The 15,664-nt window shown below is 50.6% G+C and overlaps 1 protein-coding gene and 1 long non-coding RNA gene across 4 annotated transcripts in view; one reads left to right on the top strand and one right to left on the bottom strand.

The window, feature by feature from the left end:
- Positions 1 to 8,388, bottom strand: part of LOC125115901 (uncharacterized) — a 31,658-nt gene extending 23,270 nt beyond the window's left edge. Inside the window, exons 1-5 of the long non-coding RNA XR_007132192.1 lie at positions 7,610 to 8,388; positions 7,119 to 7,307; positions 4,119 to 5,315; positions 3,559 to 3,989; positions 2,655 to 2,729 (exon numbers count right to left, since the gene is read on the bottom strand). This is a non-coding gene — a long non-coding RNA (uncharacterized LOC125115901). The remainder of the gene's footprint in view (positions 1 to 2,654; positions 2,730 to 3,558; positions 3,990 to 4,118; positions 5,316 to 7,118; positions 7,308 to 7,609) is intronic.
- A 155-nt stretch (positions 8,389 to 8,543) lies between these two features.
- MFAP3L (microfibril associated protein 3 like) overlaps positions 8,544 to 15,664 on the top strand; it is a 40,419-nt gene continuing 33,298 nt past the window's right edge. For all 3 annotated transcript variants that reach the window (XR_007132302.1, XM_047761489.1, XM_047761490.1), the window contains exon 1: positions 8,544 to 8,731. The gene's annotated coding sequence lies outside the window, so the exon portion shown is untranslated. The remainder of the gene's footprint in view (positions 8,732 to 15,664) is intronic.

The raw sequence follows: 15,664 nt of genomic DNA on the forward strand, positions 1-15,664 counted from the left end.
AACTGGACATGAAAAGCCACCTACTCAAATACCAACTTCTTCTACCCAAATAATCATTCTGCTTTTTCAGGTAAGTCACTATTCAGAGTGAAGTCATTGCCTTGCTTTCACATACCTCCTTTCTTCATTTGGACCAGCTTATTTCAATATTGTCTAAATCACACTTAAGTTCATGTTTTACCAGCAGATGCTGAGCCAGTGCCTGCCACGTGTAAGGAAGCTCCTGGATGCAAAAGCTGCACAGACTTGAGATCCGGCCTTGGTCTCAATGAAGTCTGCCTAGTTTTGGAGGAGAGGCGATGTGTGTTCAGTGCAGTTTTGGGGATAAAACAATTTTCATGTTGCGCCAGATAAAAATAAAATTACTTAATGTGCTGTGTAGTAAAATTCTTTAGACTGATTAAAAATGTGAAATTCATTCTTATTTATTATGATATTTAATCTTGCTGTAATCCTATCACCGCAAATTCATTCATCATGCTTAATGCTTTTTATTAATCTTCCACCATAAATAACTCACAGGATGAGAGTCACTCTCCAATTTGTTTCATGGCTTTAAAAAAAAAAAAAAAAAAAGGCACTCTAGCTCTTTCATAAATGAACTGTCACTATGAATTAACACAGTGTTCCTAAATTGTTAGACAAATCTGGCATATTTATTTCACAATGAATTGAAATGTACGCACTAGACTTGACTTTCCCATTTATGTGCAATATGAGTTTCACTGGCCCAAACAGTGCATCTAATCCATTCTCAAAAGTCCTGAATTCTATCGCAAATTTCTTGTGTGGACATGAAGAGCAAATTGCAGTAACACTCACATAGCACTGTCCCCTTCAACACCTGATGCAGGCTTGAGGGTGACCTTCAGTCACCTGAGTGTTTAGGAGGAAGCAGCCTGACCACTGATGCAACAAATGAGAAACATTCTCATACTACGAATGCGTGTTTGTAAGCAGTGAATAACTGAGCACATAAAAATGCTCTGCTCCATTGACAGGAGCATGAGTGCAGACAAACACCCATCTTAAAACCTTGTTTCCCGCCTCCACCTCCAGACCCCTAGGAACCCATGCTCCCCCCATGGCCCCAGATGGAACTGCGGTGCCCAGAGGCTGCTGGCTTTGAGGGGCTCAAGGAAACCCCAGGACTCCAGGAATCCTCATCAAGCCGGGTCGGGTAACAGCCCAGCCCCAGAAACTAGCAGGTCACCAGCCTGAGTTCAGCAAAGCAGAGGTGACAGGAGGCCAGCAGGAGGGTCACCCAGCCCCAACGCCAGACCTCAACCTGGTGCTGCCACATGGGGTCGGAGATGGGGGGCAGCTGAAGGTAAATGACCTCTACCTCCTTCCATCATCCCAGGCTGTGAGGACACAGACGGAAGAGGAAGCAGGACAGATGGCCCAGGGCAACCCCAAGTTCCAGAAGGTCCTGGTCCCTCTGTGCTTTTGGCCCGCAGCCTCCTGGCCCCAGGCCCTGCCCACAAAGAGGTCCACTCAGACCATGGGCTTCCCCAGGGAAGTGAGGCTGGGACAATCCTGGGATGGGCTTGGGGGTCCACTGAGACCACAGCTTCCCTGGGGAAGTGAGGCCCAGACTGGGGATGAGCTTGGGGTCCACCGAGATCACAGGCCCTCCCCAAGGAAGTGAGGCCCAGACGATCCCAGGATGGGCTTGGGGTCCACTGAGACCACAGGCTTCCCCAGGGAAGTGAGACCCAGATGATCCTGGGACAGGCTTAGGGCCCACTCAGACCCCAGGCTTCCCTAGGGAAGTGAAGCCTGGACAACCCCAGGGTGGGCTTGGGGGAAGTTGGGAAGAGGAGACACATCACTTTCTAATGTGGTTCCTCACAACCTCTGCAACCCAACATGGAAGATCTCCCTGACACCAAAGGGCATGTTCCACGTGGCCCTAAAGCTGGCAGAGCTTACATGATGTAACCTCTATGCCCCTGGCTTGCCGGTCAGGTCACACTGGGAACACTTTTAAGTTAGGGGACAACTACTATTCAAAGGAAATCCAACAAAAAATAGATCAACCTGACCCCCTCAGAGTGCGCCCCAGGAGTCATCCTGGACGCAGTTGGGGGTAGCTGAGCCCCGTCTCAGCAGTGGCTTGGATCCTCCTTCCCCCCATAGTCTCCCTGTAACACCAGGAAAGGAAAACACAACACTCTCAAGAAGAGTACGTTGAGTAGAAATCAATAGAAGCAAAAATAAGAAAGAAACAGCAGACCAGACTGGACCTTCAGAACCAGAGTCCCCACTGCTGGAGGCACCTATGGATGCAGACAACCCCAGGCTGCAGGGAGTGTGGGCCCCACGTGATAACACGGACACCTTCACAACCAGACTGGACCCCTGTTTCTCTGGTGCCTCCCAGGGCAGGGATCTGGAGCCAGGTGAGTTATAGGCTGGTCAGTGGCTCCAAGGGGACTCATTGATTTCTGTGCCCCTTAGGGGGAATAAGCAATAGTGGGCTTTAAAGTAATTAAATGTAATATTCATGTGCTAGCCAGAGATCCCTGAAGACAGGCGGGCTGGTTGGCTCTGGCCCTTTTCATTCACCAGTGGTCCAGGCCCAATCACACACAGGACTGGAAATCACTGAGCTCACTTGCACTGAGACAGACCAGCAGAGCCACTCTTACCAGGCCTGGTTGCTCTTGAAGTTCCCAGCATCACCACGCTTCTCAGCAGGTCTCAGCTGCACTTCTCCCTGGACTCTGGGCAACAAATCAGAATTTCAGCTTAAGCAAACTGGCCTTAGGTCATACATGCAATTACAACACCCCTCAGGTTGTAGGGACAGTTGATTCCAAGATTCTTTTAGAAGTCCTCTTCAAGCAAAAGGGAAGGCTCATTGAAATTCACAGTAGAAATGCAGACCCATTATAACAAAGAGCTCTGGGACCACAGTGCTAAAAACCAGCTCTTTAGAAACCTTCTCCTGCAAAAATGCTTGTGAACTCACCCACACACTCATCCAGAATTCCTTCAAAGCTCTGCCCTTTTGCCAGCTGACCCAAATCAGGGAGAAGCCTGATACTAATGGATCTGAAACACTTCATCAGAACCAAGAGCTGAATCAACATCACACACATGGAAACCAAAGTCTGTATGTTGTTTCTCACAACCTGAGTGAAGGATAGCCTTTGCATGCTTTATTTTTTTGGCCATACCTGCAGCATATGGAAGTTCCTGGGCCAGGGACTGAATCTGAGTGGCAGCTGTGACCTACACCACAGCTGCAGCAACACCAATTCCTTAACTCCCAGACTTTGGATCTTTACACTCCTGCCTCGAAGATTCTCCAGCATGGGGCTCTAACACCAATGTCGGCATGTCATTCAAGAAAACTTCTTAGCATCAATTATGCGCCAGAAGCCATACATTCAATTGAAAAGACTACTGAAGAGATGCTATAGTTTGTGTACCTCTGAAACACTGGTGTGGTCCAGGCACACAGAGAACCTGGTCCCTCAGCTAGGCAATTCAAAGGATCACAACCCCTAGGGCCATAAGCGAAGTAAAATTATTCACAAGCACACTCACCCATGATGGAGAACAAGCCGCACAAATGTCCCTGTGGTAACAACGGTAGAAACTATCATGATCAGGGAAAAGAAGGTTGGCACATTTGTACCAAGTCTCTTGTGTACATGCCCAGGGACCCCCCCAGGCAGGGCTATGGATGGGCCACAGCCCCCTGGAGCCTCGGCTCGCCCAGCAGAGTCCCAAGAGGAAGCCAGTACCTACCCCATGTATGGCTGGGCCTCTGAGCCTCCCAGTCCTTCAAATCTCCACGGAAAAGCTGCTCTGCCTCTTTGGAGAGGTGGGTATCTACTCTCCCCCTCTGACCTCTGCAAGGCCCCCCACAAAGGGCTCATACTCCCCTCCTCCACCTCAGCCTCTGCCCCCAGCTGGGCTGCCCTGGGCTCCCATAGTCTTTGTCTTGCAGGAGCCCTGTGTCCGCTTTATGTCACCTGTAACCACAAGATAAAAAGATCAAGGATAGAATAGACTTCCTTCTCTCTCAATTCTAGCAAATAATGGCTGAAAGAATAAGGCACGGACTGCACAGCACAGAGATCCCACCTCAACTCCCAGCTCACCATGCAGGGGTTCCAGTGCCTGCCCCAGTCAGTGAGGTGCTAATGCTCCCCTGGGCCCTGGGCAGAGCTCCTGGCTTTGAAGCAGCAAATAAAGTGGCCAGGTCCCCCCATTTGGCCCGGCCTCATCCATGGCTGCACTCCTGGAGGCCGTTTTGACATCTCTGTTTTCCACCTGCCAACCAGCCACATGAGTGTTAGTTTCATCACCAAGGTCAGTCCCTGACCTTCTCCATCCCGCGGTGGGAAAGTGGACATTTGGCCTCCCTCCCTCCCAAGATTATAAACTCAGAGAACAAAAGGCCAGCTGCACACCAGTCATAACCTCAAAAACTGGGGGACATGCAGCTGTGGAGTCAGGTTTTCACAAAGGGCCCCCAGGGCTCATCCCACTGACCAGACAGCACCTTCCAGGCCCTTCACCTTCCCGGCAACTTCCCACCCACCCTGCTCACAGGAAAGCCCTACACACACGGGGTGGGGGGTATGGGGTTCCAGATTCATCCTTCCTCATGCCAACAGCCCACATCCCTAAACCCACTTCACCGTCCAGAATGAAAGCCAGAGGGCGGGAGACTGGGCTGGAGGGTGACCTCAGAGGGTGGTCCAGGAAGAGTGTGACCCCCAAGCTGGGTCCTCAGCCCTGTGTGGGCTGCAAGCAGCCTTCTGCCCTGCTGTTTCAGCTGCTGCTAACTGGTTAGACCACACACGTACATACACAGCCCTCAAAGGGCCAGCATCAGCACTCCATCTACACCCAGAACGAGGAACAGAATACTTTCCCAATGCTGACTCAGACTTTTGAAGAAGTTTTGCCCTCCCTGGCCAGCAGGTCACAAGGTCCTTCCATTCCTCCCCACTCTTCTCCTTACTGTGCCCCTTCAGGCTCCCAGGAGCAGGGAAGCAGCCTAATGAGGGTCCCCAGCTCTTCCCGGCCTCCTCCAGGAAGGGGTCAGGTCAGAGCCTCTGCACATTCCTTCCCACCCCCACCCAGGTGGCTGCACCCAGGACAGAGGTGCCAACAGGTCACAGGAAAAGTCCAGGGTGGTTCAACACACAAAAAAGCAAGTAGTCACCTTACCTGGAGCTCATCCAGTTGCCCCAGATTCTCCAGCACAAGCCCACACTGGATAATACATACAAAGATGATGGTAACACCTCTGAAACCAGCCAATGCTCTGCCCATCCACAGGTATCTCTCTACAGAGAAAACCAACACCCAGGCTCCGTGAAGTTCTGGACTGGTAACTTTGTTTTCCTTGGACCCTTATGACTTACAACTGTGTTTCTCAGGTGTAAGGTGCAAAATCACCTGGATTCTTGTTAACCTCACCGCCCATCTCCCAGCCTCAGGTCCACTCTACTCTGGAGGTCTGGGTGGGTTAACCATCCCCCGCTGATCTGAAGCAGGTGGCTGGTCCCACCACAGCTAGCTCCAAGTTCCCAGCAGGTTACGAGCTGGAGAAACTGCAAAAAGGACCTTCATTCCTAAAGCATTATTCTGCCCTCCCTGGGAGTCACACTCTGAACAGAAAAAAAAAAAAAAAAAACAAACACAATCTATTCCGAGGAGTAACCCTGTAATTAGGAGATTATGACTACCCTGTAGAAGGAAACAAGGACAGAGAACAATGGAATTTGTGGATTAATTAGCAATACAATGCAGAGCCTTGTGCAGCCACAGGCCCAATAAACAAGCACCTCAGATTGGTTCTTGAAACACACCCTGATTTCTGAAGCTGGGGAAGGTCCACTGGGGTGAAGGTCACATCGGAGGTCTCACATCACTCCAAGGAGCATAACCATTCAGCAAATTGTATACATTGTGACTTTGTCCTAGGATTTTTTTCTGTGCACTCTACTTACAATTCTCAGGAAGAATTTGTTAAGTTAATGTATTTGAAATATTATAATGTATTTGAATTATTATAAGTCTAGCATTCATTTATTAAGTAAAATCTTACTGAGGATTGAGAGCAAAGACACAGAGGGTTGACAGGAGCTCTTGCGGTCACGATACCCTCATCGTGCACTGGAGACAGAGGAAAATAAATCAAGGTCAGGAGTCTAACAGAGACAAAGCATATGGCACATGTGAGGTACCCAAGAGGGAACCTCAGGAAGGTCAGAGGAGACCCAGCCTGAAGTGGGTGTTGAAGACATAGCAGTTGGCCAAGGGATGAGCAAGGAGAAAGGAGGAACAAGACTACCATAGGAACATGGAAGTGTGACTTTGCACTGCCAGTCATTTGGGTTGGCTAGGATGGGGGGCACTAGGGCAAAGTGGCTGGAGGGCAATCTGGAGAGGGAGACAGAGGCCCATTCAAGCTTAAAATTTTGTCTTTAACTTGAAGGCGCTAGGAATCCCACTAAGGTCATATTGAATAAAATTTGCTTAAAAAGCAAAGTGTGCAGAGCCATAGAGGATGGGTTGGAGGGAAAGGATCCTTCTGGATGGTCCCTGCTCCCTGGTTGAGGGGGAAGATGAGGCCTGAAGAGGGCAGTGTAGGTGGAGGGTCCCATACCCAGAGATGTATAAGGACAGGTGGACAGGCGGTGACTAGATGGATGGCAGGGGAAGCAGGTGAATGAACCTGGGATAACGTCTATATGTGTGCTGTGCCAAACTGAGGAGGTGGGATGCCGGGCTTCCGGTGTGGACCTCCAAGAGGCCTAAGCAAGTTCAAGAACAGGGCTCTCACAGAACCGAAATAATGGGGCCTCACACCTCAGGAGGAGGATGCAGGTGCCCCCAGCATGAGACAGGGTTCTGCGGAAGCTACTAAAGAAGCTTCGCAGCAAACTCTGCCCAGGAGTGACCTTCCTCCACAGGTGGTGTCCCCACGCACGCTGGCACCCAGCCGGGGCTGGACAAGCAGAGGGATGGAAGTGAAGCCACCCTGGCGGTAGAAAGGGGATGGGGCGGAGGGGGAAACAATCGCATCAAGCCTTGCAGGGCAGCGCCCCCTCCCCCCACCAGGAAACAGACAACACCCCACTCACCTGAAAGCTTCTGTCTGGGTTGAGTTTATTCATCTAGAACCTGTGAAATCTCTTCCCTGTAAGCCCTCCATTCCCGTCTTCTCTTCCGTTACAGGCTTCGAAGCAAATTCCTATGCCCACCTCAAGCGCATCCGAGGTGGAGCGAGGTTCTGGGGAGAATGCGAAGCGGAGTCTCAGAGACTGAACTGCCTGAGGGAAAAGGAATGCGGCAGTGCAGAAAGACCCTGGAGCGAGGACATAGACCTTAGTCTCTGGCAAGAAAAAAAAAAGGTAAAAATTTCGTGTCCTAGTGCAATTGTAAAGACTGCTTGTTAAGTATGAGAAAAGTATGAAGGGTTTAGGTTTCCTGAAAGAGAAACGAGCTGAAAGTTCTACGAGCTAACGTTGAAATAGGATTTCCAGTTCCTATCAGGCTGTGACTCACCTGCAGGCCAGATGCCCCTCCCCCGCCTTCCAGCCAGGTCCCCTGCACCTGCGCCCGGACCACGCACCTGCGCCTCCCCCGCGCGGTCCGACCCCGGGTCCCGGCAGCGTCCACCTGGTCGAGCCACGCTGCGCTGGAGGGCGAGCATGCTCAGTCGGGTCCTGACCCGCTTCTGAGGCCGGGCCGGCGGCTGGGGTCGCGGCGCTGCCCCGCGTGGCTCGCCCAGGACAGAGTGAGAAGAGGGAGCGCGGAGCGGCGTCAGCCGCACCCCCGGCACCGCTCCTGCAGGAGCCCACAGCCGGCTCCCGCGGAGCAGAGGGCAATCCGCCACTCCGGATTTTCGCCGCAGCCGGGGGAGGGGCGGGGTCAGGAGTGGAGGGCGGGGCATGGGCGGGGACGGGGCGGGGCCGGCCGGGGAGCCGAGGGAGGAGGAGCCGGGTCCCGGGCCCAGGAACGCGCAGTCCTGCAGTCTGGAGAGGGGCCGCTCACACTGCGGGGCCGGGCCGCTCAACTTCTGCAGGCGCCTTGAAAAAATCGCCGCTCTTAATGAAAAAGCACCACAGTGTTCACTAGAAAAAAACTTACAAACCACAAATAGTCACAATAGGAGAAGCCTAGAATCCCGAGCCCGCCGTTCGCAAACCGCTGGTGGACGTCCTGCTCCTGCGGTTCCGCGCGCGGCGGGGCTCTGAAAGCGGGGGCACCGCGGCCGCACCGGGGCCCTGCTCGGGGTGGGTCCGAGTCGCGGGCCAGGGCCGGGTTCCGAACCCCACAAGGCGGGATCTCGGGACCCTCTCCCGAAACTCTCGCCCGAGACTGCCGAGGCTCCCGTACTACAGCCCAGGGCAGGCCCGGCCGCGCTGACCGAGGGGCCGCCCCCCTCTCCCTGGCCCCTCCCCGGCGGGCCGGTCCACAGCCCCCGGCCTCGCTGCCCGCCCCGCCCCGCCGCGCTGCAGCGAAGACCCGGCGGCGCCGCGCTGCGCGCACTGGGCATGCTCCGCCCGGCTGCTCCTCTGCTCCGGGAGGCTGGGCTCAGCGAGGCTCTGCAGCCCGCAGCCCGCAGCCCGCACGCCGGCGCGGGGGCAGAGGCGGCCGCTGGAGAGGTTGCCGGGCGTCGGCGCGGCGCGGCTCCCGGTCTGGCCATGGCGAGGAGCACGCGGCGGTCGCCAGGGTGGCGAGGCGACGTCAGGTTAGGCTGGCGGGGCGCGGGCGGGGGCTTGGGCGGCGGGGAGCCCCGCACCGCGTGGTGGCCGAGTCACCGCCAGCGCCGGGGCCGCGCAACTTTGGGGCACTCGAGCTGAAGGAGCCCGCGGCCGGGGCTGCACGCCGGGAGGCGCCCAGGTCCCCGCGGCGGGCTCCTCCTGGGTCGCAAGATGCTTCGGGATCCTTGCAGGAGCATCCGGCAGCGGCGGGTTGGAGACACTGTGTCCCAGGTTGCCGCTATAGCCCTCCTACGACTCGGAGCGTGGTATTCGCCGCACGCTGCCGAGGAGCCTCCCGGTCTCCGGGGAGAGGGAACGCCAAGCCGCGGCGGGGCCTTCGCCGACTATAGGTTACCTGGGTCACCGGCTCTCAGTGTCCCCAGAACGAGGAGGGGGGTGCAGGCCCTGAGTGCGGGTGGCACGTCCTGAGCCAGGCGGGCGCCGCGTCCTAGTGCCGCAGGGGTGCGGGGAACTGTGGGCGCCGGGAGCCGCCGCCTCCGCTGGAGCTCTTGGAGTTTGTCGCATTTGACTCCATAGCAAGTTGACATCGAATTGCTTCCTGGCGTGGAATGGGGAAACATGCTTCATCGGCTTAAAAAACAGAGTAATTGCAGAGCTGATTTATTTTAAGCTCGACCATTAACCGGTCTTCCCCTCCAAAAAACTTGAGCTTGCAAGTTGCAAGCTTTATAAAGCAAGCTAGCAAAAAAGAAAAATGTTTGCAGGTCCCTTATCGTCTCACTGTAGAAAATTATGTATTATGGTTGAATTGTCATTGTGTTTAAGTATGCTTGTTACAGAAAAGTTGGATTACTGTAGCCATCTTTTTTCGCATTATTTTGGCTTTATAATAAGATTTGGAAACGTAGTTGCAGAAGCTCAATGTTTTTTGCAAAAGTTTTCTCACTTTTGTTTCTAAATGAAACACTTTTTTTCAGTTGCTACTATACTGAACATAGTAAAATTGTCAGGGGGAAATGCAAGATGGAAGAAAATTTATTTTCAGAAGGGAGTAAGAACAACATAGTTTTACTGGGCATATTATTTTCATAGAGAATGCAGTTTGTAGGTCCACCACCATTTCTGTTGGTTATTTATAAAACACTTTTTTCCTTCATAAAACATCCTTACCATTACCACGCTTAGGATTACTGATTTTAGGAGGAAGGCAAACAATCCTTATTCTAATAGGAACTAGTTCTACCTCTAACTAAAGCTTTAACTCTCAAGCTGGTTCCCATAAGTACCTCTTAGTGGGTTCCATTGTTTTATTTATTAAGCTTATTACAAAATGTCTTGTTTGCATTCATCGTAGACCTTAATTGACTTTTGAGGTGATTCTCTTTTCATTGGCTTGTGAGTACCTTTTAATGTTTGTTCTTGCCTGAGATGCTTCAGCCCTCATTCCAGATCCTCCAGACGATTTCCCCAGATGGGCTCTGTGCCGAGCCTATACGTGACCGAGATTTCATAACAGGAGTGGCTGGAAATGTCCCAACAAGAGCAACACGATTACTCTTTCTGCAGATTAGACCCACAGCTCTCCATTTTAGCCAGTGAGTTTGGTTGCTGGTGTTTATTGCCCCTATGTGTTTTTCTATATTTATAGAAAAATTTAGAAGTTTGAGAAAAAAGCAAAAAGCAAACCCAACACAAATGCTGAGAAAATATGCTTCCCTTTCCTGTAAAAATGCATCAGATTCAAAATCTGCTATGTGTACTGCATATATGTACAGCTGATCCTGTGTTCTCAGGCTGCATTCCCAAGGGGAAGCTAGGAAGTCTCCCCTCACCCAGAGCTTTTTTCTTACCTGGAGGAAGCAGCTTTCCCATTTGTAAACCTGAGGTGTAGTACAGGTCCATAGGCCACCTTCTGGATCTAAAAATCCTATTTGTTCAGTATTAGACAATGAAATTTAACAAAAGGCATATTTAAACACCACTCTTCGCTTTAGAACTCCACATTCTCCTAACCTAAAACTAACAAAACCAACAGGATTTAGGTCAAAGAGGGGTTTTATTAACACTAATGGGAAAAAAAAAAATACAGGAGACTTTGTATTCAAATTCAGAAACAGGTGATAATTTCTTCTGTTTGTACCTAACTGTTGGGTTCTTGCAACTCAACTGCTGGGCCCATAGCTTTTACTTTTAATTCCATGCCTTTAGATTTCTGTACTGCGTGATGGTGTTAGTCACATTAGATACTGGAGGCAAACTATTGCCATTAAAAATATAGCTTCCCTCATTCAAACAAAAGAACTTCATTCAACTCCTTGTTTGCTTTGCAGTTTAAATACTTGAGGCTGTTTAAACTTTGCTTCATTTGAAATTTTCTCTTTGTTTTTTAAATGCAAGAACTTGCAGATACAGAAATACCAAATAAATATTGCTCTTAACCCTCAACACAGTACAGTCAAATGTGTTTAATGGTTATCGCTTATTTGGAATTCAGAAATAGTGTGAGGATAATGTCACCTCACTAATTCAGCATCTAACCAAGCACTGGGGGTAGGGTTTGCCCTTCTCTAGCCACCCCAGGAGGACAGTGACAGCATTTGTGATCTATGGCAAATCACATTAAAGTTAGAAACAGGATTTCCCTTCGTGGCTCAGCAATAACAAACCCGACTAGTATCCATGAGGGTTCAATCCCTGGCTTCACTCAGTGGGTTAAGGATCCAGCATTGCCATCAGCTGTGATACAGGTCACAGATGAGGCTCAGATCCTGTGTTGCTGTGGCTGCTGGGGTGTAGGCCAGCAGCTACAGCTCCGATTCAACCCCTAGCCTGGGAACTTCCATATGCCTCAGGTGTGGCCCTAAAAAAAAAAAAAAAAAGTTAGAAACAGCCTTAAATGCAAATGCTTGATGTTAAGCTTGCTATAATACTACCCTAGAATGGTTAAAGCATTAAGAGGTTTGGTTGATTATGTGATAAGAACCAGTTAAGAGCTGTCAGAACCAGTTTCTTAGTTATACTCAGCACAGAAGCTTTGTGAGTTTATTGGTCTTGCCTAGGCCTCTACCCAAGGTCTTTACTCATTAAAATATCACATTTCATTTTTCTTTCCCACAATCTTTCCTAGTCAGGCCCCTAAGGCTGCACTAATGAGTAAGACACGGTGATTCACAATCTAGTCAGAGAGACGTGCTTGGGCACAGATAAACTGTCGTGCGAAGTAAGGGCTGCTGGAGAGGTGGGTGCACCTAGGGCTCGGGAGAGGCAGGAATGAGCCCCATGTGTGGGGGAAGAGGGGCTTGCAAAAGCAGTGACATTTCCATGGAACCTTAAGAAGCGCCTAAGAGATTGACTAGGCATCTTCCAACAGGAATTGGGCTCTTCAGGCAGGACCACCATGGTGGTAGAGAGGGTAATGCCTGCCTCACATGTCCACTTCCAGGCTTTGCAGATGCGATTGTACTGAGGATCTGAAGATGGAGAGATTATTCTGGCTTCTCCAGGGGGCCCAGTGTAGTCTCAAGAGTTCTTACAAGTGAGAGAGAGAAGCAGAGGTCATGTCAGATGCACATGAGGAAGACCCACTGGCCTTGAAGATGGCTGGAGCCAGGAGCCAGGACTTGGGACAGCTTCCAGAAGCTCATAATGGCAAGGAAGCAGGTGTCCCCTAGAGCTTCAGGAGGGGACACAGACCCGCCGACTCCTTGATTAGCCCATCCTGATCCATGTGCAACTTTTAACCCACAAAACTGAAAGAGAACAAATGTGTTTCAAGTCACTCCATTTGTGACTTGGTGCCTTAGGAAGGAGCCACAAAAATGTCATCCAGCCACATTCAAGGGGAAGTTTGGTGTGATGGAATCAGGGGCCAGGACAAGGGTGTTTGGATTTCATCCTATGAAAGACAGAGGAAGGGAAACCAACTAAGGATCTCTAAATAGGAGCATGTGACAGACAAACAGCTGCCACTATCTCTTCCTGAAAAAGCAGTACACAGCTGAACCCCAAGCTTCACAGGGCTGTTTGATGAAGGCAGTCTAACCAGAGGTAGTCGGTGGCAGATGGCAATCTGGAATGGGCATGTTATATAATTTGATTCTCTCCATTGATCTGAGATGACAGTGTGCATGTGTGAAATTAAGAGCTTAAGAAAACTTTTATTCACACTTGGTAACAGAAGAAGGATGTGAAGAGTAAAACTGAAAGGCATATTGACTACTTTGTTTCTGCTCATTGGCCTCTTCACAGGAAGCTACTCTGCTGGATACACAGGTGCAGTCAGGGACCTAAGGGAAAGCTGAGATTTAACATAGTGACCTGGAGAACGATGCCATGTCATCTGGGCCAATCCTGACCAGTTGGGAGGAGCTGTTTGCTGTGTCCTGGCCTTATACAGCCTCAGCTGGGAAGTTGCCACCACCAGTCAGCATTGTTTTCTGTGGGCTCCACATTTGTGAGGGGTGGGTGACAGCTATAATACCAAATGCCCTAATTTATGGGGTCAAGTATGGGAAATTCAGTCATCCTTTCCAAACCTATTTATTCAGTCTCTTTTATGTACAAGGGCTTGGTATCTGTCCTGTAAGAATGTATAGTCTGGTTGAATTGACATCTCTATGTGTCCAGAAAATCTATTCTAAAGCAATCTTCTACCTTAGCGGTCCAGGTCTGGCTCTAAACTGAAATTGAACTATATGTAGGAAAATTAGTAAAACAGATTTTTCAGACCACATAGTAAAGGAAGCCCTGCACTGACAAAATCTGATTCTGAGAATGACAGTAAGACTTCATCTTAGGGAGTTCCCTGGTGGCCTAGTGGTTAGGATTTGGCACTTTCACTGCTGCAGCCCAGGTTCAATCCTTGGTCTGGTCAAGGAACTGAGATCCCACATCAAGCCGTTGCATGTTGTGGCCCCCCCCCCAAAAAAAGTTGTTCTATGTTGCCTAACTTCTGTTTGCATAACTTTATAAGATTTTTTTACCTAGACTTCCTTAATGTGATGCTGCAGCCATCACTGCTTTCCACTGTACAGGACCAGCTCAGTGTACACCGCCCCATCTGTCTCCAATCTCCTCTCCCTTGGTCTCTGAGATCCACAGCCCTCTTGGTCTGAGGGTCTAGATCACCTTAGCCTTGTCATCTTTAGCTTACTGCGTTCCATCTGGAGGATTTATTTTTCCTTATGACTGTCTTGGTCACCCACACACCAGTGTTTCCAAATCTGTATCTTCGCATAAGCCTCTCATCTATTCATTCATGAATTAATTCATCAATTCACTCAGCAAATGTTGATAACCTGAGAGCTTATCATCTAGTGGAGGGACAAAGACGATTACAGTGAAAATAGGAAGTTCTGGGTGAAGGGCAGTGAGAAGAGAAGGGTCTGGGGCTCCCTGGTTGGCTTTGCACCAAGATTTAAAGGCTGAGTAAGGGGTTGCAGATGAGTGAGGTGGCAGAAGGTGGCCCGGCCAAGCTTAGTTGCCGGCTTCAGCAACAACGCGATGTGTGGGTTGCAGGCAGGACTGGAGGCAGGCAGCCAAGAGGGGTCTGTGGCAGTGGGATTAGCCGGGAGGTGAGCACTTAGACCTGGAGCAAACCTGGATGTGGCAGCCACGTGGGTGGGGAGGGAAGGAAGTCCTTGGAGTGCCCGTCATGCATGTGCGAGATGCCTTCTCAGGGGCTCCCCTTGGAGCAAGAGACTTTGCCACGGAAAAGCCCAGACTCGGGGCCACAGTGGGAATTGCATCCAAAGGCGCAGACTTTGTAAGAAAGGCATGGAAGGAAGAAAGAGGGGATTAATTCCCTGGTGGTTGTCCAGTTTCCGGACAGAAGCATTTGGGGCTTGCCAATGAGACTGAAAGGAAATCAGTGTGGGTAGACCTCCTAGTTCTGGATTTAGAAGGTAACTCTTTTAGCGGCTGGGCTGATTTTGACTGTCATCAGTGGGAAAGAGGGAGCTTGCTAAGCAGATATTTAAAATTACCCCAACCCTTTCCTTCCAGTGAGAATCTGAGCTGGCTGAGGGTTCAAGGGAGAGTGTAGGGAAAGACTTTGCTCTTTAAAACAATCAGTGGGTTGGAATAATTACCCATTGTCAGCGCTGGAGGTGGCAGGCTGGGGTTCGCTGAAGCAGTACATGTCCTAGACAGGATGGGATGTGTCTGTTCCCTCGTTTGCACCTTTTTGTACCCTCCTGAAACTAGCACTGAGAGCCCTGCGATTTTTTTTTTCTCTTTTCTTTTAGGGCCACACCCACAGCATATGAAAGTTCCCAGGCTAGGGGTCGAATTGGAGCTATAGCCACTGGCCTACACCACAGCCACAGCAATGCAGGATCCGAGCCACCTCTGCAACCTACACCATAGCTCATGGCAATGCCGGATCCTTAACCCACTGAGCAAGGCCAGGGATCAAACCCACATCCTCATGGATCCTAGTTGGGTTCATTAACCACTGAGCCATGAAGGGAACTCCAGAGCCCTGTGATATTTGTGGCAGTGGGGACCACTGCAAGTTGGCCATCTAGCTCCTTTTCCCCCCAGAAGCCAGGGTCCCCTCTAAAGGGTTTGGAAAGGTACATGTGCTTTCTTAAAGGTGAAGAGCCGACTTTCTCTGATCCTTGCAGGAGAAGGTATTTATTGGAGTGAAAATGGCACTAGTGTTTGGCTCCAGGCTTCAACCAGGTCCTCTTTCTGGGTCTTCACACCCCAGGTTGGCAGCGGGATGGCTTAAACTTCCAGCATCTCAGATGCCATAGTCAGCTTCATTTTGTACATTTCTGCTTCTCAATAAAGCCAGGGCTGGGCTGCCTTGCCCTTACCAGAGTGCAGAGGGTGGCAGGGGAAAATTTTGTCCTCAGGGTTTGGACAGCCCTGGATGGCCTGGTCTCTGAGTGAGCCTAGCTCTTGTTAAACTTCCCAAGGTAACCTGGTTTTCTCTATTCTGAAACACTTTTGAG

This window comes from Phacochoerus africanus, chromosome 15, assembly GCF_016906955.1.
Source record: "Phacochoerus africanus isolate WHEZ1 chromosome 15, ROS_Pafr_v1, whole genome shotgun sequence".
NCBI lineage: Eukaryota > Metazoa > Chordata > Mammalia > Artiodactyla > Suidae > Phacochoerus > Phacochoerus africanus.